Here is a 25,864-nt window from a genome sequence, read left to right as displayed (position 1 = left end):
CAAGCTATATACAAGATAAATTGCGCATAATCATCAGAAAGAAGGTACTAGAATTAAGCAGTATTAGAAAAGGCTTATGTAGAAGGTGGGATTTTAATTGAGACTTGAAAGAAACTAGGGAAGCCATTAATTGGAGATAAGAAGGGAGAGAAGTCTATGAATGGGGGATATCCAATGAAAAATTCCTAGAATCAATGAGCTCATAATTTCTTATAGCACAGTAATATTCCATCTCAATCATATACCACAACTTGTTCAGCCAGGCCCCAAATGATGGGCATCCCCACAGTTTCCAGCTCTTTGTTACCACAAAGAGCTCTGCTATAAATATTCTAGAACAGATTGTCTTTTCAAGGAATAGCAAAGACTCTAGTTATCACTGGATCACCATGGGGAAGGGGAGGTAAAAGGTATAAGAAGACTGGAAAAGGTGTGTATGTGTCAGGGGTAGGAGTGGGTGTGTAGATTATGAAGGGCTTTGCATGCCAAACAAATGATTTTATATTTGATCCTGGAAATGATAGGGAGCCATTGGAGATTTTTATTTTGGATGTGGGTGTAGGTGGGGGAGGGGGAAGGCACTGACTTGCTGAGACTTGGGCTTTAAGAAAATCACTTTGGACACTTACCGGAGGATGGATTGAAGTGGGGAGAGACTGGGGGCAAGGAAAGCAACCAGAAGCCTTTGCAAAAATACAGGTATGAAATGAGGAGTGTCTTTACCAGGGTGATGGCATTGTCAGAGGAGAGAAGGGGGAGCAAACAAGAAATGTTACAAAAGCAAAATTTACATGCTTTGGCAACAAATTGGATATGTAGTGAGAGATAGCGAAGAGTTGAGGATGTCGCCTAGACTAGAGTATGTGCCTAGAGGACTGGAAGGATATTGGTACCCTTGACAGAACTTGGAAATTTAGGAAAAGGGGAGAGTTTTGGAGAAAAGATAATGAGCTTAGTTTTGGACCTGCTGAGTTTAAGATGTCTACTGGACATCCAGTTTGAGGTATCTAAAAGGCAGTTGGAGATGGGAGATGATAGTAAGTAGAGTTTGGGACAGGATAAGTAAATTTGAGAATTGTTTACATATAGAGATGGTAATTAAATTCTTGGGAACTGATGAAATCACCAAGTGAAATTGTATGGAGGAAGAAGAGAAGAGAGCCCAGGATAGAGCCCTTTGGAATACCCAAAGTTAGTGGGTGTACTGGATGTGCTTTGGATGAAAATACAGCAGAGGAGATTGAGAAGGAGTGGTTACGATTGATAGGTGAACAAGGAGACAATAATGTCTTGAAAACCTACAGGGAAGAGATTATCATGGAGAAAAGAGTGATTGGCAGTGTCAAAAACTGCAGTCAAGGATGAGCATTGAGAAAAGTTCATTGCATTTGGCAAATAAGACATCTTTGGCAGCTTTGGAGGCCAACAGTTTCCATTGAATGAGACCAGAATTTAGAGTTAAAAAGAGAGTGAGGTGAAAACAAGTGGAAATACCTATTATAGATGGAATTCTCAAGAAGTTTAGCAACAAAAGGGAGAAATATATGGAATGATTACTAGTGGGGACGGATTGATCAAGTGAGGGCTTTCTGAGGATACAGTAGACATGGATATGTTTGTAGGTATAGCAGGATAGCAGCTAGTAGACAAGGAGAGTAGACAAGTGAGAGAGTATGGTAGAGGGAGTAATCTGCTGGAAGAGATGGGGTGGAATGGGATCACTTGCACAGGGAAAGGGTTTGGTAGTGGTAAGAAGAAGGACCAACTCATCATGTGAGATAGAGGTGAAGGAGATAATGTAGTTTATATCTCTCATTGGAAAGTCCCATTTAAAATAAATTTGCATTTAAAGCCAATTATTTAGGTGTGTTTTCTTATCAATGTCTCACTACTAAAAAGGGATGAAAGATAAAAGGAAGGACATATTTCTGGCCCCAGAGAAGAAGTCTCAAGTCCTTAGAGAGTTCGGGTAAGGCTTGTCTCCTTACTTTATAGCTATACCTACTGTTTGTTGAAGTCTCTCCTCCTCCCCCCACACTCCACATCCGCTTAGTTCTTAAGAGTGGTCAAATGATAGAATTTTCAAGAGACATTTTAATTCTCTGAATTAAAAAAAAAATCAAAAGGAGTTAGTACAAAGTGAAATTTTACTGTTTCATTGAGGTGCCACCAAGGAAGTCATTTAATTAATGGACTATTTTTATTGATGTAGAGTGTGCTTTAACAGAACTTGGGGTGCTTTGCAGATTTTATTTCATACATTTCCTAGACCTGCCTTTGATGTAGGTTTGGGCTCAGTAATTCTACTTCCAAGGGGTGAAAGGGAGGTAGAGAAATGAAAAGCAGTTTGACAAAAAAAAAAAAGTTACTCAGCAAATCAGTGGAAGGACAGTGATTGTCCTGTGGCTTTAGAAAAGTGTCAAGACTTATGTAATTTGGAATTATATGAATAGCTCCAGGTCATCTTTTTTGCTGGCTGTGATGTGAGTGAGGGAGACTGGGTTTTCTACATACATTTCACTATACACATGTTCTTTGACTTTCCTGCTTCCAAATACCTTTTGTTAAATTGCAAGTCAAATAATTTGCATAAATTAATTCAGTAAAAATAACTATGATCAGATCAAGCCAATCTTTATTGAGCGTACTCCGCTAAGGCACTCAGCTAGGTGTTGTGAGAGATTGAAAGAAAAACATCTGAAAAGTCCCTCATATCAAAGAACTTAGAGTATGATTGGGGAATTGATACCCATAGTTCAATCAGTTTCAATGGGCATTTATTAAATGCCATCTATTTGCATAGCATTGTACTCACCAAAATATAACTATCAGTAAAAGGCAATAAAGTCAAAGTGTAAAAAGGTTTCTTATAGCTCTGTGACCCAACCTCTGTATATGGACAGGGTTCAGGGTTCAGAGCTGTGTTTGAAAGAACTTTTCCCCAAATTTCCTTAGTGAAACAATTGAGGTAGATTCTTGTCAAAAAAACCCAAAACAACTAAATATATATATATATATATATATGTATGTATTTTATTTTTTTACTTGTAGCTTTCCTGGGAAGGGGTAGGGAAATGATGTAACCAAGGATGTTTCAAGGGCATCTTTGAGCACAGAGGTGTCCAAGCAGTGTCAAGAAGGGGAAATCAGTGATGGTCTAGGACTAGGCTTGAGGACATCTTAGGCAGGTTTTCCTGGGCTCATGGAAGCTTTTGGCTCCTGTGGGGGAAAGGTCTTGGCGGCTTCTGAACCACACTACTCTGTTGGTTTTTAAGGAGGAAAGGTAAGTCTGATTGATTTTCAACCCTTGAGGTAACAGATAGGGAGACACTAGTCAGCTAGGAAGCTGGACATTTCTAGTTTGGAAGCTTCAAGACATAGAAGATCTAGATATGGGCGAGGCTGTAAGAGAAAAGGAGAAGGGCAAAGGTACAGAGACATCAGTGATATATATAGAAAATAGCCTATAGGACAAAGAACAATGAGACCAAAAATCCAGTGGGTTTTTTTCGGACTACTTCTTCCTTCTATAATTAAACTTGCTGTATGACTACTCTTGCAAATAAAATCCCTACCTTGCTGAAAGTGAAATTCATTCAATACTCGTTTCTTTAGCATCTCTAGCTCTTTTAACTCCCATTGACAGCAGAGTTCAGGGGAAACAAGATGGTACAGTTGAAAGAGGGCTCTGGGGTCAGAGGATCTGGGTTCAAATTCTACATCTAATATTTGTTACCTATGTGGCCATGGGCAAATTGCTTAATGTCCTTGAGTCTCAGATTTCTCATCTTAGAATTAGCGGGTTGGAATAAATGACCTCTCTTCTAGATCTAAACCTATAATAATGACAGCTCAATTTAGGCAGTTGGTTTATTATATTCTTCCCCAAATCTTGGGGTATAGTCTCCCACAAATGTACATAGACTTCATGAGGGAGACTAGTCAAAAGAGCACAATTATAGTGGACACATCTGTTGGGGACCTGTGTGGCAAGGAGGTGACTCACGACTCATGGTACTGAAAGTCTTTTCTCCTCCTCAGAGTATGCACATAGCTGCGGTAGGGAGCAGTTTTCTGTTTGGCAGTTGCAGATTTGGTCTCAGGGATTCATTCCTATTTTTGAGGTCATGGCGAGCACTTATATCTACCAGCAAAAATCTTGTCTCACTCCTTGAATGACTGTCCCTCTATAGCCACCTGTTATCAGTCTGTCTTTCTCCTTCTAACTAGATACATTGTCTTCTACTGGCCCAGCTTCCTTGGTGACTTCCTCTCGGGGGCCTAGTTTTTCTTCCATTTCTGTTTTCAAGTCTCAAAGTGATAAATTCCAAATTGGAGTTCTTCCGCCTCTGGACTGGCTAATTCCCAAAATGCCTTATTGTTTTTATTCACAGCCCAGGGGACATGGCTGATTTTTTCAGGGGTGTGCTGGTAAATTTTTAACAAGTAGCTCTTTGGGGAAAACACACATACACGACACACTTTTAAGTTTAATCTGTGTTTTAAACATTTTCTCCATCAATTTCTTGAGTCTAGATAATCAATAAAACAATAAATCATGTCCTGATCCATAGTATGTTCTGATTTTCAAGAAAATGTTCACACTGGAAATTTAACAATGGGCTTTCAAAACCCAATTTGTGCTGGCTGAGGAAACCTCTGGATCCTTTTAACCAATTACTATATGGTGTCATTTATCTAGTGACTTAGACCTATAACTCTTTCAAATTTATTAAATGCTTATTCACATATTGTGATGAAATTGTAGGAAAATTCCTCAACATCCAAATGAAATGTGATTATATTTTGAGCCTGTTGACTGATTAATTCTCTGAATTCCTCATCTGAAGTGTCTGATCCTTTTGTGATTGCGTTCATTAACAGGAACTCCTTACTCCCCTTGTCCCCCTTTCCTCCCATAAAATAATTTCTAGAGGAAAGGCACTAGCAGCTAGGAGGATTAGGATAGACATCCCTTAGGATGAACTTTAAAGCAAGCTAGAGATTCAAACTTTCCAGCTTGGGGAATATCCTATGCAAAAACATGGGTAAAGTAGATAGAATATTATGTGTGAGGAACAGCAGGGAAAGTAGTTTCGCAAAATTTAGAGCATATAAGAAAGGTAGGTTAGACTCAGTGAAGGACTTTCAAAGCAAAACAGAATAGTTCATATTTTATCCTAGAGGCAAGTTTCTTATCCATGGCAGTTTCTCGAACAGCGGAATGACATAATCAGACTTATACTTTAGAAATATCAATTTGGAAACAAATGGATCATGGATATGAGAAATTCTAGTCAGGGAGGCGAATTGTGTTGCTATTACAATAATTTAGGCAAGAGATAATGAAGATATGAGCTAGGGTGGTAGCTATGTGAATGGATAGAAGGGAGCAGATGTGAGATGTGTTGTGCAAGCAGAATGAGAAGACTCAGCAACTGATTGGTTGGATGTAAGGAGAGAGAGGGGCAGCGAGGTGGCACAGTATACAGAGTTAGGAGTAGCGGATAGACCTGGAGTCAGGTAGTTCAAATCTAGCCTCAAACACTTACTAGCTGTGGGACCCTGGGCAAGTCATTTAACTTTGTTTGTCTCAGTTTCCTCATCTGTAAAATGACTTGTAGAAGGAAAAGGCTAACCACTCCAGTATCTTTGCCAAGAAAACTCCCAAAAGGGTTCACGAAGAGTTAGACATGACTGAAACAACTGAACAACAACCACAAGCACTGTTATAGGGAATACAATGGCTAGAGTGGGGGGCCTGAAGTCAGGAACGCTCATCTTCCTTAGTTCAAATCTGACCTCAGTCATTTACTAGTTATGTGACCCAAAGCAAGTCACTTAACCCTGTTGGCCTCAGTTTCCTCATCTGCAAAATGAGCTGGACAAGGAAATGGCAAATCATCCCAGTATCTTTGCCAAGAAAACCTCAAATAAGGTCACAAAGTGTCAGACATGACTAACAACCACCACCACCACCGCTGCCACTGGGTTGAGTCTCTGGGTGACTATTGTTCAGTCATTTCATAGTGTCTGAGGCTGAATTTGAACTTAGATCTTCCTGACTCCAGTCCTAGGGTTCTATCTATTGTGCTCTGGGTGCAGTTCTGGGTGACTAGATGAATGTATTATAAATTATAGATTTAGGTCTGGAGAGGATGTTAGATGCCACTGAGTCCAATCCTCTCATTTTATGGTTGAGGAAAATGAAGTTTAGAGAGGTTAAATGAATTTTCCCAGGGTCACACAATACATTTCTGAAGTAGGTAGGATTTGACTGACTTTTTTGTTCAATTCCCTACTCTATGCTGACTCTAATGGTGCCTGCAACAGAAACAGAGAAATTGGGAAGAAGGGAGGGTTTTGAGGAAAAGATAGTGAGTTTGTCCATATTGACTTTGAGATGCCAATGGACAACCACTCAAAATGTCTAATATTTGATTTGAGTTGATGAAGAGGGAACAGAGTTCAGGAGAGAAATTGGATAGATAATATTTGCATAGAAGCGATTGTCAGAGATAGATGGGAAGAGAAGAAAGAGCCTTATAGGGAGGCCTTCCCTTACATAGGGAATGGAATGATGATCCTGAAAAAGAATGGAATAGAACTATATTTATTGGATGCTTGTTGTGTGCCAAGCACTGTGCTAAATGCTGAGAATACAAAGAGAAAATTGAGATACTCGTTATTTGTGAAGAGCTCACATTTTAATTCGGAGATAACACATACAGGAGAGTATATATAGCTGCAGGGCAGATGGAAGGAGACTGAAAAAATCAAGTCTAGTAGTATATATTGATCACGATGTACCAGGTTCTGTGCTAAGGACTGGGAATACAAAATCCCTACCTTCAAGGAATTTGCATTCTGATGATGAAAGAAAACACATGAAGTTTTTAGGTTGAAGTTGAAAAGCTGGGGTGGGTGGGAAGTGGGGATGGGGGAGAGTATTGTAGAGAAAATTCAGGAGAGTCAGGAGTGCAGCCTGGAGAGAAATGAAGACATGGTTAGCCTGGGTTTCCCCACTAAAAGGGAGGTTCTGAGAGGATCTGAGTAAAAGGAGCTAAATATTATGCAATGAAATAATGCTAGCATCACCATGTGGGGTATGATTCTAATGGTTGAAATTTTCCACAGGATGAAAGATTGGGGGAGGGGGATATTTCAAGAGTAAGTAGGACCTTGTTTCCTTCTCCCCTCCAATTAAACCACACAGATGGTTTGCCGATGTTAGAGTCAGTTCAGTGGCCCCCAATAGGTGTTCAATAAATGCTTGAATGAGTAGATGAGAAACAATTATTTCATTCCTTTCCAACATATGTTGAACTGTGTGTCAGGGTTTTTTTTTTTATGTAGAGTTGAATGGAAACTTTATTTAGATTCTGAAGGGCTTAGATTAATTTTTTTTTCTATGTCAGATCTCCAGCTGGGATAGAAAATCCATGTGCCAAAATATCACCACGACAGCTGTTCTTTGATATTTCCAGTTGGGACTAAAAGGGTGAGTGTCTGACATTTTACTATTATTATTTATTTCGTAGAATAATCTCATAAACAAAACCCAAACCAACGAAAGGAAGTAACTTGATTGCAATGTCTTAAATAGGATGGAGCTAAATTTTTGTCATTTGGAAAAGATAAGGAAAGCTTCCTAAAGTACTTTTTAAAAAGTCAAGAAAGTTGACCTTGGAGTCAGGAGGACCTGAGCTTAAATCTGACCTCAAACACTTGACACTTACTATCTGTGTGACTCTGGGCAAGTCACTTAACCTCTATTACCTCAGCAAAAAGAAAAAAAGCAAAAAAAAGTCAAGAAAGTAATAAAGAAAAAATAATAAAGCAAAAGAAGTCTCTGTCCAAAATCCATAGGAGGAAAGGTTGAGGACTGAGTAAACTCTAAGGAAGTACGTTATTGACCTGTTAATAGGAAGATTGATTGAGGACGGTTGAAAATTGAGAAACTCTGAGGAGAGGAATTTGTGTAAATATTCTCTACTAGAACTGAGGGACTAATTAGAGAGCTGGAAGATATCTAGAGAAAGAGGATTTGAAGCAGGGGGAAAAGCTGGAGACTTTTGGAGGAAAAAGAGGAGATAGAAGTCCTAATGCTAGCTATTCATAGATGGTTAACTCTATAAATCTGTTACCAATGATATATATTGTAACTCTTGGGAAAATAGTTTTTGAGATGGAGCTTAGTAAAAGTAAAAGGGATTGTGAGTAGAGATTCTATCATTCTGTGAAGGTTGCCCCCTACTCTACCTACATATGGATATTAATAGAAGCAAGCACCCCCTCACTTAAGTCAGATGGGAGATCTTTTACAAATCCTCTAATAAAGGAAGAAGAGCGGTATGGAGAGAGATTCTGTACTAATTCATCAGGGTAACAAGTAAATTGGGAGTTGTAAGTTAAAATTTGGTGAGCTTATCTAAATATGAATCTTGAATTCTTGGGATTTTCTCAGTGGTGTACTAATATGGACTGTGCACCCATTTCCCATATACCTAAGTTTTAAAGTTGACTCTAAAGTGGCATTCTCTTAATTTACAATACTGGTGAATCTCCGGGCTTGAGCCAGCTGTATGTAACTAATAGGACCAACTGTTTTGATGGTCAATCTAGTCAAGTAGGCTATTTTTTTTTTTCATAATTTAAACATCACATGCCGATGACTGGGCAAATTAATTTGAGTTGATTTAATGTTTTGGTGTCATGTGATAGTAATTTTTTTTGATGATTCCAGTTTCAAAGTTGTTTGACAGTTTATTTTTCTAAACTGAAGTGAGATTGAACCTTTAGCTAAAACTATTAAAGGTCACAAAGATATTGGATTATATTATATCGTGTTGTTTTTAACCACTTCTAAGGATCAACAACTCATCTGTACATGCACAGACGAAAGAGATATTTCTAAGATAAATGAAAGTCTTCTTTCCAAAAAAAAAGCGTCCACCATCCTTCACAGGCCTAAAAGCAAGTACTTGTAAGTATGATTTTTCAAATCAATTCCATATTTCACTGTAATGTTCCTGGTACTGATGTGATATGCGGAGGCATTTTTGTATTAGTTGTTGAACACCCCAACTGCTGAATCCTGTACAAAGTCAGGCCAACATACTGAGCATTCTGGGATGGATGCCAACAGCAAATTGTAGTAATCCAACCTTGTTGTTATAAAGGCATGAATCAAAAGCTCAGCATCTTGCTGAGACAGCAATCTTCTTAACCTTGTTATACTCCTGAGATGGTAATATGAGGTCTTATCAATATAGTTGATATGGCTCTCCACGGCAAGCTGAGGGTCAAAAATGACTGAAATTTATCAGGAAGAATATTGCTTTGTGGGATGTCCAGCTGTAGAATTGTGACTGCCTATTAAATCTTCACTGAAGTAAGACATATATGGCCCAGGGTGGATAAGACAGGAGGAAGGAGGGTGGAATCAAAAGTAAAATAAAAACTGATCAAATGATATGAAAGTCAGATATCTTAATTTTCATCTATAGGCATCAATTTTTGAGATTACTCCTTAACCATCTTGTGTTAAAGGGGTGATAGTTCCATGCCACCCACATACAAAGAAAAACTTCCTGGGTAGTTGTAGTTTAGTGGTAAACTCTTCTTTCAAGAAGGTTTTTATGTTGGTTTTTTGTTTTGTTAATCTTGGGATATATATATACATACATACATATACATATATACATATACCTACATATGTATGTATGTGTGTATTTGTAATTTAGTAGTAAACTTCTTTCAAGAGGGTTTGCATGATTTTTTTGTTTTAAATCAATCTTGGCGTATATATGGTTCCAAAAAGGATAGATTCATCTGAGTCATGCAGGAAACTGATGGCACTGAAATTAATTTATAGTTCCAGACCGATTGTGATTTTTGCTATGTATATATTATTTTGTATGAATGTGACTTCTTTCTTCCAAAGAGCTATAGAAATCATAGGTTTGATGTCCTCTGAATTGATCCTAAAAGTTACAACTTTCTTCAAGAATGTCTGTTAGGATTCAATACAACAACACGATTGTGTCCTTCAGTAACCTTTCTTTTATTAATTTCAAGTCACTTGGAGCATGCCTTTACCTCAGTGACTTCCTCAGTACTTAGATTTGCAATTTATTCTATGTTTTGCCCTTGATATTGACCTTGAAATTGTTCCCATATGGTTTGTTAGATGTATATTTGATCTCCCAATTAGATTGAAAGCTCTCTAAGGACAATAAAGCCTTGGTAGTAGCATTATACAATAGAAAAGTATGCTGAATTTGGACTTGAAGCACCTGGGCTCAAAATCTGACTAATCTTTATGACCTGGGGTAAGTTATTCAGCCTCTTTGTAAAAGAGGAAAGTTGGATTAGGTTATTTCTGTGGTCTCTTTGAACTCTAAATCAGTGATTTTCTCTTACTTTGGTAATTCTCCTATTCCACAGCCTCTGCCTTTTTAGAATAAAACTTCTGCATAAATGAAAACTCTTTAAATTTTTTTTGTTTATTTTTAAAAATTTTCACCAGTAACATGTAAAAGCAATTTTTAACATTCATTTTTAAAATTTTGAGTTTCAAATTCTCTCCCTCTCTCCCTCCTACCTCACCTTTACCCCTTGTTAAGAAGGCAAGCAATAAACAAAACCTCTTAAGTAAATGTTTATTTCTCTTTAATCCAAAAAGTATTTGAACTTTTAAAATGTTCTCACAAATAAAATGTTCTATACCTTCTAAAATGAAAGTGTCCCACGGTTACATTTTTCATATTTTAGAAAGTACAAAACCCCAAGTCTTCCCTTATACTTTCCTTGTCAATCAGACTATCAAGAGGAAGGACAATAACTGGAATATAGCATAAGAATGCCAGTAGCTTTCCAGAATTTTGTCACTATCAGAACATGATGGGTTTTGGGATAAGGGAATCAATGAGATTATTAATGGCATCCTGCAACAGACCTTTCCTGCCAACTTTCTAAGTTGTCTTTGGCTGGAAAATTATTTCACTCCATCTTTTTGTGGATTCTGCTGCTCTAGAACTTTTTTTAGAGTCATTATTTAAAATATTTGGATGGGTTTGGGGGAGAGCTCAGGCAAGTCTCTGCCTGTGCTTTACCATCTTGGCTCTACCTCAACAGTAATTCCTTAAAAAAGGAACAGGATCATTTTGATGTATGACCATTTCATTTGTGGATTGAGTCAGAAAATTGTGAAGACTGACATGTAGTTGAAAGATTTGGATGAATAGATATCTACATAAGTCATAGAATTAGCTTTCAAAATTATAGCCCCATCTAGTTCTCATAATTTTAAAGGTAATGTTAGATAGCATTCTTACAGGTTTCATTGTAGTTGATTTTAAATGTGCATAGAATGTCTCTTTGACTTTGGCTATCAATCCTACTTAACTTATCCCTTTCTGTTATTCTGGGTTATCACCACTTAGACTATTAGTATGTCAGGGATGGAAGTGACCTTAGAGATCTAATCCCATCATTTTATAAATGAGGAAACTGACCTCCACAGAGGTTAAAATGACATAGTCAAGATCAGAAAGATAATTTTTTTTACTCTTCTTCCCATCTTTCTATAGGTAAAGATTCTAAGTAAAGATTTGCCAGTAAATTTTCAGCATCCTTTTTAGGCAGTGTCAAATAAATTTCTTGCTTGGCCTAGGTGATTTTTAGGGCTGTGAAACAGTTGATTATGATTCAGCCAGTTGTTTTTTTTTCTCAGCAAGTCTTTTTGCAACGTTACTATATTGACTTGGGGGTTCTACAGAGTGACAGCGAAGTTGTCACTTTTGCAGAGTACTATTATCTTTTTTTCCCCCTCAGAATTTCTTCTCTCTTTATTTGGAGTACATTTTTCTGTCTAACCACTTTGGCTTTTTCCTAATTTTGAATCTTTGATTCAAAAGATTTATGACTGAAGGATCCATGCGTTTGACCTACAATATTAATATCTTTATATAGCTTGTGAGTGCTAGGGTGACAATTGAATTTATGAATTAAAAAAACCCCATTTATTAAGAATTACTATGTGCCATACTCTGTGCTCAATACTGGGGATATAAAAAAGAAAATGGAGGCAGTCTCTTCTCTCAGTGACCTCACATTCCTCCTCATTTCTCATATATAGATGCACTACTCTGAGACTTTTTTGACTTCTCCATCATGTCCCAAGTAGCCCATTATTCTGAAAACATCATCATCTTGTGGGTTACCATCAGCATTGGTACTCCATCTTATCACTACTCTCTATATCTCTGATTTGAGGGTAGAAACATGAACTCTAAAAATATACATTTAAGGAGGGAAGACATCTTCTCATTTCTCACCTTGCTGCACTCCTCTAGGAGTTCTCTGGTTTCTCCACTATACCCCTGGTAGGGTATCTCCCTCATACCTTTTCAGCTTCCTTGTTGTGTGTTTTCTTCCCCCATTAGATTCTAGGTTGTTTGAGGGCAGGGACTGTCCTTTTTTCATTCTCTTTCCTCAGCATTTAGTCCAGTGCCTGGCACATAGTAAGTACTTAATGTTTACTGAATATTGACTATTAACATTCTAATAAAAGGGAGCAACACATATAGGAAAGTTCAAAGGTTAAATTACAAGTCATGATGGTCCTTGGAGTTTGGCAGCAAGGCAGATGGCAAGGGAAGCATTCTTGTCAGGCCTAAGTTTCTCCATCAAAGAATGACAGACTATGGGAATACCCAAGGAATATAGACTCCTTTTCTATGTCTGCAAAAATTGAGCTTTTAGGGAAAATTGGAACACCAATGCATTGTTGGTGGAGTTGTGAACTGATCAGCCATTCTGGAGAGCAATTTGTAACTATGCCCAAAAGACTGTAAAACTGTGCATACCTTTGACCCAGCAATACCACTTCTTTTTTTTTTTTTGAATCATCAGAATCATTTTATTTTTTTTGAAAATTTTTATTAATTTATTTTGAATTATCAACAATCACTTCCATAAGCTTTCGAGTTTTAAATTTTTCTCCCCCTCCCTCCATACCTCCCTCCCCTAGATGGCATGCAATCTTATATAAGCTATCCATATACATTCCTATTAGATATATTTCCACATTAATGATGTTGTAAGTAAGAATTAGAACCGATAGGAGGAACCACCAGAAAGAAGACACAAAACACTACAGAAGAAAAAAAAAAGCAAATAGTGTGTTTTGATCTGCATTCAAACTCCGTAGTTCTTTCTTCTTTGTGGATAGCATTTTCCTTCACAAGGCCTTTGGAGATGTCTTAGATCCTTGTATTGCTGAGAAAGGTTAAGTTTATCAATATCAGTCATCACACAATGTGGCTGTTATTGTGTACAATGTTCTCGTGGTTCTGCTCACTTCATTCAGCATCAGACCATGCAAGTCTTTCTAGGTTTTTCTGAATTCAGCCTGTTTATCATTTCTTATAGCACAATAGTATTCCATTACATTCATATATCACAATTAGCCCAGCCATTCCCCAATTGATGGGCATCTTCTCAATTTCAATTCTTTGCCACCACAGAAAGAGCTACTATAAATATTTTTGTACATGTGGGTCCTTTTCCCATTTCTATGATCTCTCTGGGATATAACCCTAGAAGTGCTATTGCTGGGTCAAGGGGCATGCACATTTTTATAGCTCTTTGGGCATAGTTCCAAATTGCTCTCCAAAATGGTTGGATCATTCCATAACTCCACCAACAATACATGAGTGGTCCAATTTTCCCACATCTTCTCCAAAATTTATCATTTTCCTGTTTTGTCATGTTGGTCAATCTGATAGGTATGATGTGGTACCTCAGAGTTGTTTTGATTTGCATTTCTCTAATCAATAGTGATTTACAGCATTTTTTCATATGACTATAGATGGCTTTAATTTCTTCATCTGAGAAGTGCCTGTTCATATCCTTTGACCATTTATCAATTGGGGAATGACTTGTATTCTTATAAATTTGACTTAATTCTCTGTATATTTTAGCAGTAAGGTCCTTATCAGAGAGACTGGTTATAAAAATTTTTTCCCAATTTTCTACCTTCCTTCTAATCTTAGTTGCATTGGCTTTGTTTGTGCAAAAACTTTTCAATTTAATGTAATCAAAGTTATCCATTTTGCTTTTCATAATGTTCTCTATCTCCTGTTTGGTCATGAATTCTTCTGTTCTCCATAAATCTGATAGGTAAACTATTCCTTGCTCTCCCAGCTTGCTTACAGTATCAGCCTTTATATCTAAATCATGAACTCATTTTGACTTTATTTTGGTATATGATGTGAGATTCTGATCTATGCCTAGTTTTTGCCATACTCTTTTCCAGTTTTCCCCAGCAGTTTTTGTCAAAGAGTGAGTTCTTATCCCAGAAACTGGGGTCTTTGAGTTTATCAAATAGTAGATTAGTATAGTCACTGACTACTGTGTGTTGCATACCTTACCTATTTCTTGATACACCACTCTATTCTTAGCCAGTACCAAGCAGTTTTGATTATTGCTGCTTTATAATACAATTTTTAAGATCTGGAATGGCTAGGCCACCTTCCCCTGCATTTCTTTTCATTAGTTCCCTTGATATTCTGGACCTTTTGTTTTTCCAAATAAATGTAGTTATCATTTTTTCTAACTCTATAAAATAATTTTTTTGGGTAGTTTGATTGGTGTGGCACTGAATAAGTAAATTAGCTTAGGTAAAATTGTCATTTTCATTATATTAGCTCAGCCTACCCATGAGCAACTGATGTTTTTCCAATTATTTAGATCTGACTTTATTTGCATGAATAGTGTTTTGTAATTGTGTTCGTAGAGGTCCTGGATTTGTTTCAGGAGGTAGTCTCCTAAATATTTTATAATGTCTATGGTAAGTTTAAATGGAATTTCTCTTTCTATCTCTTGCTGTTGGGCTTTGTTGGTAATATATAGAAATGCTGATGATTTATGAGAGTTTATTTTATATCCTGCAACTTTGCTAAAGTTGTTTCTTATTTCAAGTTGTTTTTTATTTGATTCTCTAGGATTCTCTAAGTATATCATCATATCATCTGCAAAGAGTGCTAGCTTTGTTTCTTCTTTGCCTATTCTAATACCTTCAATTTCTTTTTCTTCTCTTATTGTTAAAGCTAACATTTCCAGTACGATATTGAACAACAGTGGTGATAATGGACATCCTTGTTTCACACCCCCCCCCCCCAGTGTTATTGGAAATGCTTCTAGCTTGTCCCCATTACATATGATGCTTGCTGAAGGTTTTAGGTAGATGTTATTTATTACTTTAAGGAAGACTCTATTTATTCCTTAGCTCTCTAGTGTTTTTAATTGAAATGGGTGTTGTATTTTGTCAAAAGCTTTTTCTGCATCTATTGAGATGATCATGTGGTTTCTGTTAGTTTTGGTGTTGATATGATCAATTATGCTGATAGTTTTCCTAATATTGACCCAACCCTGCATTCCTAGTATAAATCCTACTTGGTCATAGTGTATTATTCTTGTGATAAGTTGCTGTAATCTATTTGATAATATTTTATTTTAAATTTTTCATCTGTATTTATTAGGGAAATTTGTCTATAATTTTCTTTCTGTGTTTTGACTCTTCCTGGTTTAGGTATCAGCACCATATTTGTACATAAAAAGAATTTGGTAAGACTCCTTCTTCATCTATTTTCCCAAATAGTCTCCATAGTATTGGAATTAATTGTTCTTTAAATGTTTGATAGAATTCACTTGTAAATCTATCTGGTCCTGGAGATTTTTTCCTAGGGAGTTCATCAATGGCTTTTTCAATTTCTTTTTCTGAGATGGACTTATTTAAGTATTTTACTTCCTTTCTGTTAATCTGGGCAATTTATATTTTTGTAAATATGTATCCATTTCACTAAGGTTATCAAATTTATTGACATACAGTTGGGCAAAATAGTTCCTAATTATTGTTTTAATTTCCTCTTCCTTGGTGGTGGATCCACCCTTTTCATTCTTGATACTCGTAATTTGGTTTTCTTCTTTCTTTTTTTAACTAAATTAACCAAAGATTTATCTATTTTTTTTTCATAAAACCAGCTCTTAGTTTTATTTATTATTTCAATTGTTTTCTTAATTTCAATTTTATTAATTTTACCTTTGGTTTTCAATATTTCTAATTTGGTGTTTAATTGAGGATTTTTAATTTGTTCTTTTTCTAAGTTTTTTTTTAGTGGTATGCCCAATTCATTGATCTCCCCTTTTTCTATTTTATTTATGTAAGCGTTTAGAGATAAACAACTTCCCCTAAGAACTGCTTTCACTGCATCCCATAAGTTTTGGTATGTTGTCTCATTATTGTCATTCTCTTGAAGGAAGTTATTGATTGTTTCTATAATTTGTTGTTTGACCCAATCATTTTTTTAGGATTAGATTATTTAATTTCCAATTATTTTTAAGTCTATCCATGGCCCTTTATTACATATAATTTTTATTGCATCATGATCTGAAAAGGATGCATTTAATATTTCTACATTATATTGTGAGTTTTTTATGCCCTAGCACGTGGTCAATTTTTGTGTATGTGCCATGTGCCATCAAGAAAAAAGTATATTCCTTTCTATCCCTATTCAATTTTCTCTAGAGATCTATCATGCCTAACTTTTCTAATATTCTATTCACACCCTTAACTTCTTGTTTATTTTGTGGTTAGATTTATCTAGTTCAGAGAGGGGGAGGTTCAGGTCCCCTACTAGTGTGGTTTTGCTGTCTATTTCTTCCTGTAACTCCCTGAACTTGTCCTCTAAGAATTTGGATGCTATACTATTTGGTGCATATATGTTTAGCGATGCTATTACTTCATTGTCTATGGTGCCTTTTAGCAGGATGTAGTTTCCTTCCTTATCTCTTTTGATAAGATCTATTTTTGTTTTTGCTTTGTCTGAGATCAGGATTGCTTTTTTTTTTACTTCAGCTGAAGCATAATATACTCTACTCCAACCTTTTACTTTTACCCTGTGTGTGTCACTCTTTTTCAAATGTGTTTCCTGTAAATAACATATTGTAGGATTATGGTTTTTAATCCATTCTGCTATCTGCTTCCATTTTATGGGAGAGATCATCCCATTCACATTCACAGTTATGATTACTATCTGTGTCTTTCTCTCCATCCTTCCCCTCCCCCATTTATGCTTTTCTTTCTCCTTTTCCCTCCTCACTAGTGTTTTACTTTTGAACAACACCTCCCTCAGTCCCTCCTCCCTTCTATTAGCTCCTTCCCTTTTCTTCCCCTTGACCCTTACTGCTTCTTCCCTCCCTTCTATCCCCCCTCCCTTTTCTTTCCCCTTTTCCCTCCTACTGCCTATAGGGCAAGTTAGATTTCTATACCTAACTGATTATGTTATTCCCTTCTTAAGCCAAATCTGATGAGAGTAAGGTTCAAACATTGCTCATCTCCCTCCCTTCTTTCTCTATGCTGTAATAGGTTTTTGTGTTTTTTCCTGTGATGTAATTTACCCTTGTCTGCCTCCTCCTTTCCTTTTCTCTCAGTTCATTTTCTTAGATCAGATTAATCCATTTATTTGTATCCATTTAACCCACTTAATTAGATTTTTTTATCATTACTTCAAAATCAACTTACATCCACCCCCTTTATGTATACCCCTTTAACATGGTATAATAACAATACAGTTCTTAAGAGTTACAAGTGTCATTTTCCCTTGTAGGGATGTAAACAGTTTGCCCTTATTAACAACCTATTGTATCTTTCTGTCCCTTTTACCTTTTTATGTCTCTCTTGAGTCTTGTATTTGAAGATCAAATTTTCTGCTGAGCTCTGGTCTCTTTATCAGGAAGGTTTGGAAGTCCCCTATTTCATTGAATATCCATCTCCTCCCCTGAAAGATCATGCTCATTTTCTCTGGGTAGTTGATCTTTGGCTGCAATCCAAGTTCCTTTGCCTTATGAGAATATCATATTCCACACCCTATAGTCTTTTAATGTAGAAGCTACAAGGTCCTGTGTAATCCTGACTGTGGTTCCACAATATTTAAATTGTTTCTTTCTGGCTTCTTGCAGTATTTTCTCTTTGACCTGGTAATTTTGGAATTTGGCTACTATATTTCTTGGTGTTTTCAATTTGGGATCTCTTTCAGGAGGTGATTGGTGGATTCTTTCTGTGGCTTTTTACCCTCTGGTTCTAGGACCTCAGGGCAGTTTTCCTTTATGATTTCCTGAAAGATATTGTCCAGGTTCTTTTTTTCATTGTGATTTTCAGGTAGACCAATAATTTTTAAATTGTCTCTCCTGGATCGATTTTCCAGGTCAGTTGTTTTACCAATGAGGTATTTTAGGTTTTCACTTATTTTTTCATTTTTTTTGTTTCTGTTTGACTGATTCTTGCTCTCTCATAGAGTCATTAGCTTCCATTTGCTCAATTCTAATTTTTAACAAATTGTTTTCTTCTATTAGATTTTGTACCTCCTTCCTCATTTGGCCAATTGTATTTTTTAGGGGCTCTAGGGCAACTCTAGGTTGCCTGCTTTTCCTTTCCTTTCACTTTCTTCAGCTCCTTTCAGATGGATGTTGCATGGTGTTTATCCACTTGGGGCTCTTTAGTGCTGTTTCTCTTATTTTTGCTGAGGCAGTGGGGGATCCAGTTGCTGTAGAATGCCCAGGCATCTGGTGGTTTTCTGAGCTGGTTTCCATTGGTTCCCCAGCCCTCACTGAGGCACTCCATGGTCCAGGTGTTGGTGTTTGCCTGCTCCACCACCTGGGTTTCAGGATCTCCTCCTGTATGCTGAGGTGGGGCTTTTCACTAGCTTGCTGGGACCCCTCCGTTTCAGTACTGCTCCACTTCCCCCATGGCAAGAAGGGTCTTTCCCATTAATCCCTCAAACTACCTGGGCTACTGGACTGCTGCACCCTATCTTTCTTCTGGTTCAGCCATTCCAGAGTTTTTCCTGGGGAGATATTTTCTGGGCTTTCAGAGGTTGATATGGGAGGGTGAGAGTGACTTACTTTTTACTCTGCCATCTTGGCTCCCGGAAACAGCAATAACACTTTTAAGTCTGCATCCCAAAGAGTTCATAAAAATGGGGAAAGGACCCATATGTGTAAAAATACTTATAGTAGCTTTTTTTGTGGTGACAAAGATTTGGAAATTGAGGGGATGCCCATCAATTGTGGAATGACTGAACAAGTGGTATATGAATGTAATGGAATACTGTTGTGTTATAAGAAATGATGAGCAGGTAGACTTCAGAAAAACCTGGAAAGACTCATATGAACTGATGCTGAGTGAGTTGAGCAAAACCAGAAGAATATTTTACACAATAACAGCCACATTGTATGATGACTAACTTTCATAGATTTGACTCTTCTCAGCAATGCAAGGATCTAAGACATCTCCAAAAGTATCATGATGGGAAATGCTATCCACATCCAGAGAAAGAACTGTGGAGTCTGATTGCAGGTTGAAATATACTATTTGATCTCTTTTTTTTTGTTGTTTTGTTTTATTTCTTCTTTCTCATGTTTCCTCCCATTGGTTTTAATACTTCTTTACAACACGACTAATGTGAAAATATGTTTAATATGAATGTCTATGTAGAGCCTATATCAGATTGCATACCATCTTTGGGAGGGGGAGAAAATTGAAAACTCAAAAGCTTATGGTAGTGAATGTTGAAAACTAAAACTAAATAAATGAATTAAAAATAAAAAAATTGAGCTTTTATGTTATAATGTTTTCAATTAGAATATTATTGCTCTAAAGATAAAACTGGGCCCATGTTACTTGTGAAAAATACACAGATCCTGATGTTAATTGAAACCACAGTAGTACTTTTATCTCTGTAGATCTATTTGGGAAATTTCTCTGAAAATTTAGCACCTTTACTATAGGAAATGACACTTGAGATTCTAGTAGTTTTTCAATTTTCAAAATCAATTGTGGTCACTGAATAGGTATTCCTTTGGGAGGTAAACAAAGCTTTTGTATTGTGGAGTTTCAAGGTGAGAAATAACTTTGGAGAATTTCTTATGATGTTATTTCCTGTTATATCACTTGTACTCTTTTTGTTACTCTCACTTGATCCTTATTCAAGTAACCCATGTGTATTGTGAGGCTCCTAGATTCTTCTACTTTTGGCTGTCAGATTTTCTAATAACAACAACTTGTCTTGGGTTTGTCCTCATCTGAATTTAGTTCATTTCTAGTTTCTTCTGTCCAACAATAAGCACCAAGACCACCACAATTACCAAATAATAGATAATTGACTAGAAAACATATCTACTAAAGGGCAAAAATGAGTTTTAGTTAGAAAAGAAATTGTTTTCTTCCTTATCCATCTCCAGAGGGACAATTTCCATTTCCACCAACCCCCTCACCTCCAATCCTCTAAAACAGAACAGAACAGAACAGAACAGAACAGAACAGAACAGAACAGAAAATCACTACCACCTCCAATTAATAATATAGATAGATGAAGTGCTGGCAAGTAAAGCTGTTACTTCAGGGAAAGTAGAGTCTTTCTCTCAGATACAGTGCTTCTTACTGAAAGTCTGTACAGCACAGTCAGATGGCCACCGCTCTTAGGCTTAGCTAATACCCAACTAGGTATTATTCAGTATTGGCCTGACAGCTAATGCCCTGGCTCTGTGCCTCTGCCACATGTGGGATAGGTACTGTTTTTCCTAATATACCTGACCTGCCTATCTTTCCCCTGCAATACCTATTCTTCTTCATTTATCACTTTTACCTGTAGTCAATGGCATATTGGGATAGTGAGTTCTAGCAACCATTCTACCATATTTATACTCAAAATATAAGTTGTTGCTTTCAGAGATGAAATTGTTTTAAGAATATGAGGTGACATTGGTTAAAGTCTCATAACCAATAAGAAGATCAGTCACTATTATAGCTAGGTCCTGTTCAGTATGAATAATAAATCCTATGAGGTTATCTCAATATTCAAATTTGCACTGCATATTTCTCGGCTGAATTCAATGCCCATGTTTAATGTAATTATAACTTTGAAAAGCATTAATTTGAATAAATGCAACTGCTTCATAGGATTAATTATTCATACTAATTGGGACCTGGTTGTACTCTCCTCAAATGGTAAAATGGTAAAAGCTCTGGATTTGGAATTAGAAAACCTTGTGTTATATCCTGGCTCTGTTATTTGTTACTGTGTGATCCTGGCTGACTCACTTCACTTCTCAAGGGCTCACTTTTTTTCATCTGTAAAATAAACATATTAAACTAGCTGACATCTAAATTTTTTCCAACTTTTATCACAGATTTGTATGACTTTAGATCTATGAGATTTTTTGTGATCTCTTGTAAGCACTTATTATGTTTTACATTCACATTATATTGTATTTACTTGTAAATATGTTTTATTTTCTCTATTAAATTGTAAGTTCCTTGTGATCTGGGACAGTATCTTGCTCCTTGTCATATCTATTAAAATGCCAAGCACAATATCTAGTACAGACATGGTAGTTAACAAGTGTTTATTAAGCAAGTATTTATTGAAATGAAATTAAAATTTCACATAGCTGAGAATTTTTTAAAAATGAGAATCTACACTTTTTCCTGATTTTTTTAACATAAATTCTGCTTTAGTAAAGACTTTAACATATTCATTGTCATTTATAACAGGAAAATTTTTCAGGTGGTAAAGCTAACTGTTCTTCTCTTTGCTAAAGAAACAAATCTCTGTCTGTCTGTCTTTCTCTCTGTCTCTCTCTCTGTCTCTCTCTCTGTCTCTCTCTGTCTCTCTCTTTGTAGTTGGTTTGTTTCACCAGCCCACTTGCTATAATGATAGAAAATAATGAGCAAATGACAGAGAGGATGAGGCATTAATGTGTTCAACAAAGTGAAAAGACATTATCTGTTTTTGAAGTGTGAAGAAATTTCCTTGATGGAATTAGAGTGGCAGCTTGTCATTGCCTTTGAAAGTATTGTCCACAATTCTGGTGGCCCTTAAAAAGCAAGTTCATAGTTCTGAGAGGTGCATTAAAGGAACAGTAAAAGTATGTATCAGTTTTATAGAATGTGATTCCTGTGACTCTACCAAATAAGGGAGGGAATTTTCTCTTTTTTCCCTCCTCAACATTGTCCATAGATTTTTGCAGAAGAGCTACTTGCTGGGCAGAAAGAGTAAGAAAGATGGTCAATTTAGTAAAAGTAGCCCCAAGGAGTAGGGCCCTTGGCAGTAGAGAAGAGAGTCTAGGCCCTTGGGATTCAAGCTACAGAGAGGCTCAGACCCTGGAAGGCAAGCTAAAATACTGTATCCAGAGGGAAATAGTAAAAGCATTCCTTAAGGGAGAGAGAGGACTTCAGGGTCCTATAGTACTGAAGGTGTGATTTGCCTTGGCCACATGTATTCCTTTTGTGTGTGGTTCACTGAGTACTCTAAATTTGTGCCTCTAAAATTTGTGTACCCTAAAATTGATTTTGTGTTTATTGCAAGAGGTAGGGAAGGGGTGGAAGTCAGGAAGGGCAAGGAATGTTGTGTTGCTAAAGTTCCTACTAGGCTGTCTTAATAAATGTTTTTGCTTTGAAGTAATGTGTCTACTCATTGACTATTAAATACTGGTAGGAGCTGATGAGTCATAATTTTAGAAGTACAGACTCTTGGGTTACCCTGAAACCTTTCAATTTGCTAACCCCATTAAGGATTCAATCTGTATAACAGTGAGTATCGGGTTGAGCAGGCAGCTCAGAAGGTATAATCCTAGTTGGTGATTTTAATGTATTTGTCTGTCCTTCTTACATTGGCTGGCTGTTATTACTTGGACACTTTCCTTTCATTCTATGATTGAAATATCAAATGATGTGTTACTTTTTGTGTTGGAAACAAGGATAATTGAGAAATCAATAAGTTATTAACCTCATTGTCTTCTTAAATATAGGCTTAGATTTTTGAGAATTGTAGTTGTTTGTCCAAACAGAATACAAAACCAGTTCTAAGAATTTACTTAAAGAAAAAAAAACTTTTTAGGAAGATTCAGAAGCATAAGAAACTGAGTGGTCTTAGCTCAGGAGGGTAATTTGCTGGAACAAGGTCAATGGCTGGGCAGGGAAAGAAATTCTGCATTGCAGCTATTTACATTGAGCCTAACTATTAGCTCAGAATTATAGCTTTGAATGGTATCTTCTCTTTGTAAAAAAAAAAATCAGTACAAACATTGACCATTTTAAAAAGAACTACATTTTCATCCATCCCCACTGAGAATCAATGAAAACATATGTATTGATCAACTATAATGGCTGAGCTTGAATGTTCTATGTTGTATCTCTCTAGTAATAGGGTTTTCAAAGATAGAAGAAAACTGGCATTCCATTCCATCAGTCTCAGGAATGAAACAGCACCCACCTCCCCCCAAAAAAAGTAAGCTGTGAGGATTTTACTATCTGTGTCTTGAAGTTTCTGGGTTTAGTTGACATTGTTACTGGTGGTATATCTTGCCTACATAGTTCTTTTTATGTTCTCTCTCCAACTAGGATATGAGCTCCCTGAAAGTAAAAAGTGTTTGCTTTTATTTGTATATTCCCAGCATTTAGCGTAGTGACTAGCCCTTAGCACACACTTATTAAGTGTTTGTGAAGTTGTTTTTGTTTAAAGGATTATCAGGTTATCAGAAGTATAGGAACAAAAGTTTTGATTTCAGTATAATGTTGTGGATGGGTAGCTAGGTGGGCACAGTGGAAAGAGTGCCAGGTCTCAAGTCAGGAAAACTATCTTCCTGAATTCAAATCTGGCCTCAGACATTTACTAGCTGAGTGACCACGGGCAAGTCACTTAATACTGTTTGCCTCAGTTTCCTCACCCATAAAATGAGCTGGAGAAGGAAATGGCAAACCACTCTAGCACCATTGCCAAGAAAACTCCAAAATGAGGTTATAGAGATTTGGACATGACTGAAACAACTGAACAAAGCAAAAACATGATGTTGTAGAAAGAGCACTGGATTTGAAACCAGTGGAACTGGGTTCATTTCCTAGCTCTTCTACTTACTTATGTGACTTTAGCAGCCTGAGCCTCAGATTTCTCATCTATAATATGAAGATTGATCAAGATCAGGGACTTGCTTTACTCAGCTTGTGCTGGCTTCAAAGATCTGATTGTTAATTTTTTGGTATGAGCATTTATACCTCAGGAATCAGCAAATGCTACCAATCTTTTGTTGATTGATTAGACTTAAGAAAATTATGGAGAAAATGTTAATAATGAAAATCAAACTTAAACATGTCATGTGTACACTTTTATTTTGGAGAGCTGATTGTTAATTATTTACCAGGGCATCCCTTGTTGGAATGATTTCTGGATATCTCTTCTAGTTCTAAAATCTTATCCTAAAACATTCAAACTATCAAACTTAAGAGGAGTAGGAGCTTACTTGGTTGCAGACAGAAATGCACCTCTTTTCAAAAGTGTGTTTCTTGCTGTTTTCATAAGCTCCAGTCATAGGTAAAATATATTTGGTATAGCAAACTACTTAGGTCCCCAGTGTTTCACAAAATCCCTTCCCTAGTATTTTGAATAGTGTATTCTCTTTTTCTTCTTTGAAACAGACAAATAAACAAACAAAAACCTATGTAAACTTTGAGGATCTTATTTGTTAGTTTTCAAAGCTCATAATACTGGAAAGAAAATGAGGTAGAGTTTCATCTGTTCAAGAATGAATACTTCTCTTGCATGAAGATTCTTTAAAAATTTGATTTGCAGAGAAACAGATTAGTTAAGTAAGATGCAAAGGCAAATAAACACAATACAGTGTTCAATGAACTCAAGAACACAAACTACTAGGGAATGGAATTCCTGTTCAACAAGAATTTCTGGGAAAACTGGAAAGCCATTTGGTACATCAGCACCACACACTATAAGCTATAATAAGCTCCAAATGGAGAACTGACAAATTTAAAAACTCACATCATTTAAAAATGGAGGAGAATAGAAGAAGATATCCTTTACAACTATGCTTAGGGGGAGAATTGACAAACAAAAAACAGGGAAGATTATGCAAAACAAAAGAAAACAAAAATTTTGAATATGTAAAATTAAAAAAAACTTTTGCACAAACAAAATCAATACAGCTAAAATAAGAATAAAAGCAGGTAAGTGGGAGCAGGAGAGTTTCAAACATCTCTGAATAAAAGTCTAATTGTTTATGACAGATAATGAGATTGTCACCCTCCAATAGATATATAACCAAAAAATATTTTTCAAAAAAGCTTTCAAAAGAATAGTTGTAAACTGACAATAGCTATATAAGAAAACTCTAAATCATTCATAATAATAAAGTAAAAATTCAAGCAACTTTTGCCTCATCTCTATAAAACTGCAAAAAATAATAAAATAAATAGTGGCTCTTTGGCAAGGCTAGGGGAAGATCATAATGGCACAAAATCAAATGTTGGTAGAACTGTGAATTGGTCCATTTGTGGGCTCTGTGTAGTACAAGGGCCCACATATATTGATCAACTATAATGGCTGAGCTTGATTGTTCTATGTTGTATCTTTCTAGTAACAGGGTTTTCAAAGATAGAAGAAAACTGGCATTCCATTTCATCAGCCTCAGGAATGAAACAGGTCCCCTTCCCCCCCCCAAAAAAAGTCAGCTGTGAGGATTTTACTATCGGTGCCTTGAAGTTTCTGGGTTTAGTGGAATACTAAGTAGTGGAATACAGTTTGCAATTATGGGAGAAAAATTGTTAAACTATAGTTTTTGATTTATCTGTTGCTCTACTGAACATGTACATAAAACTGGTCCAAGATAAAGAAATGCCCCATATATACCAACATAACAATAGCAGCACTTTTTGTGGGAGCAAACAAAACACAATAAATTGGAAAAAATTGCATGTTTATTGATTGGGAAATAGCTGAACAAATTGTTG

Source organism: Vombatus ursinus, unplaced genomic scaffold (assembly GCF_900497805.2).
Source record: "Vombatus ursinus unplaced genomic scaffold, bare-nosed wombat genome assembly UNPS02014830.1, whole genome shotgun sequence".
Lineage (NCBI taxonomy): Eukaryota > Metazoa > Chordata > Mammalia > Diprotodontia > Vombatidae > Vombatus > Vombatus ursinus.
The sequence above is the reverse complement of the archived record's forward strand: the minus strand, read 5'-3'. Positions refer to the sequence as shown.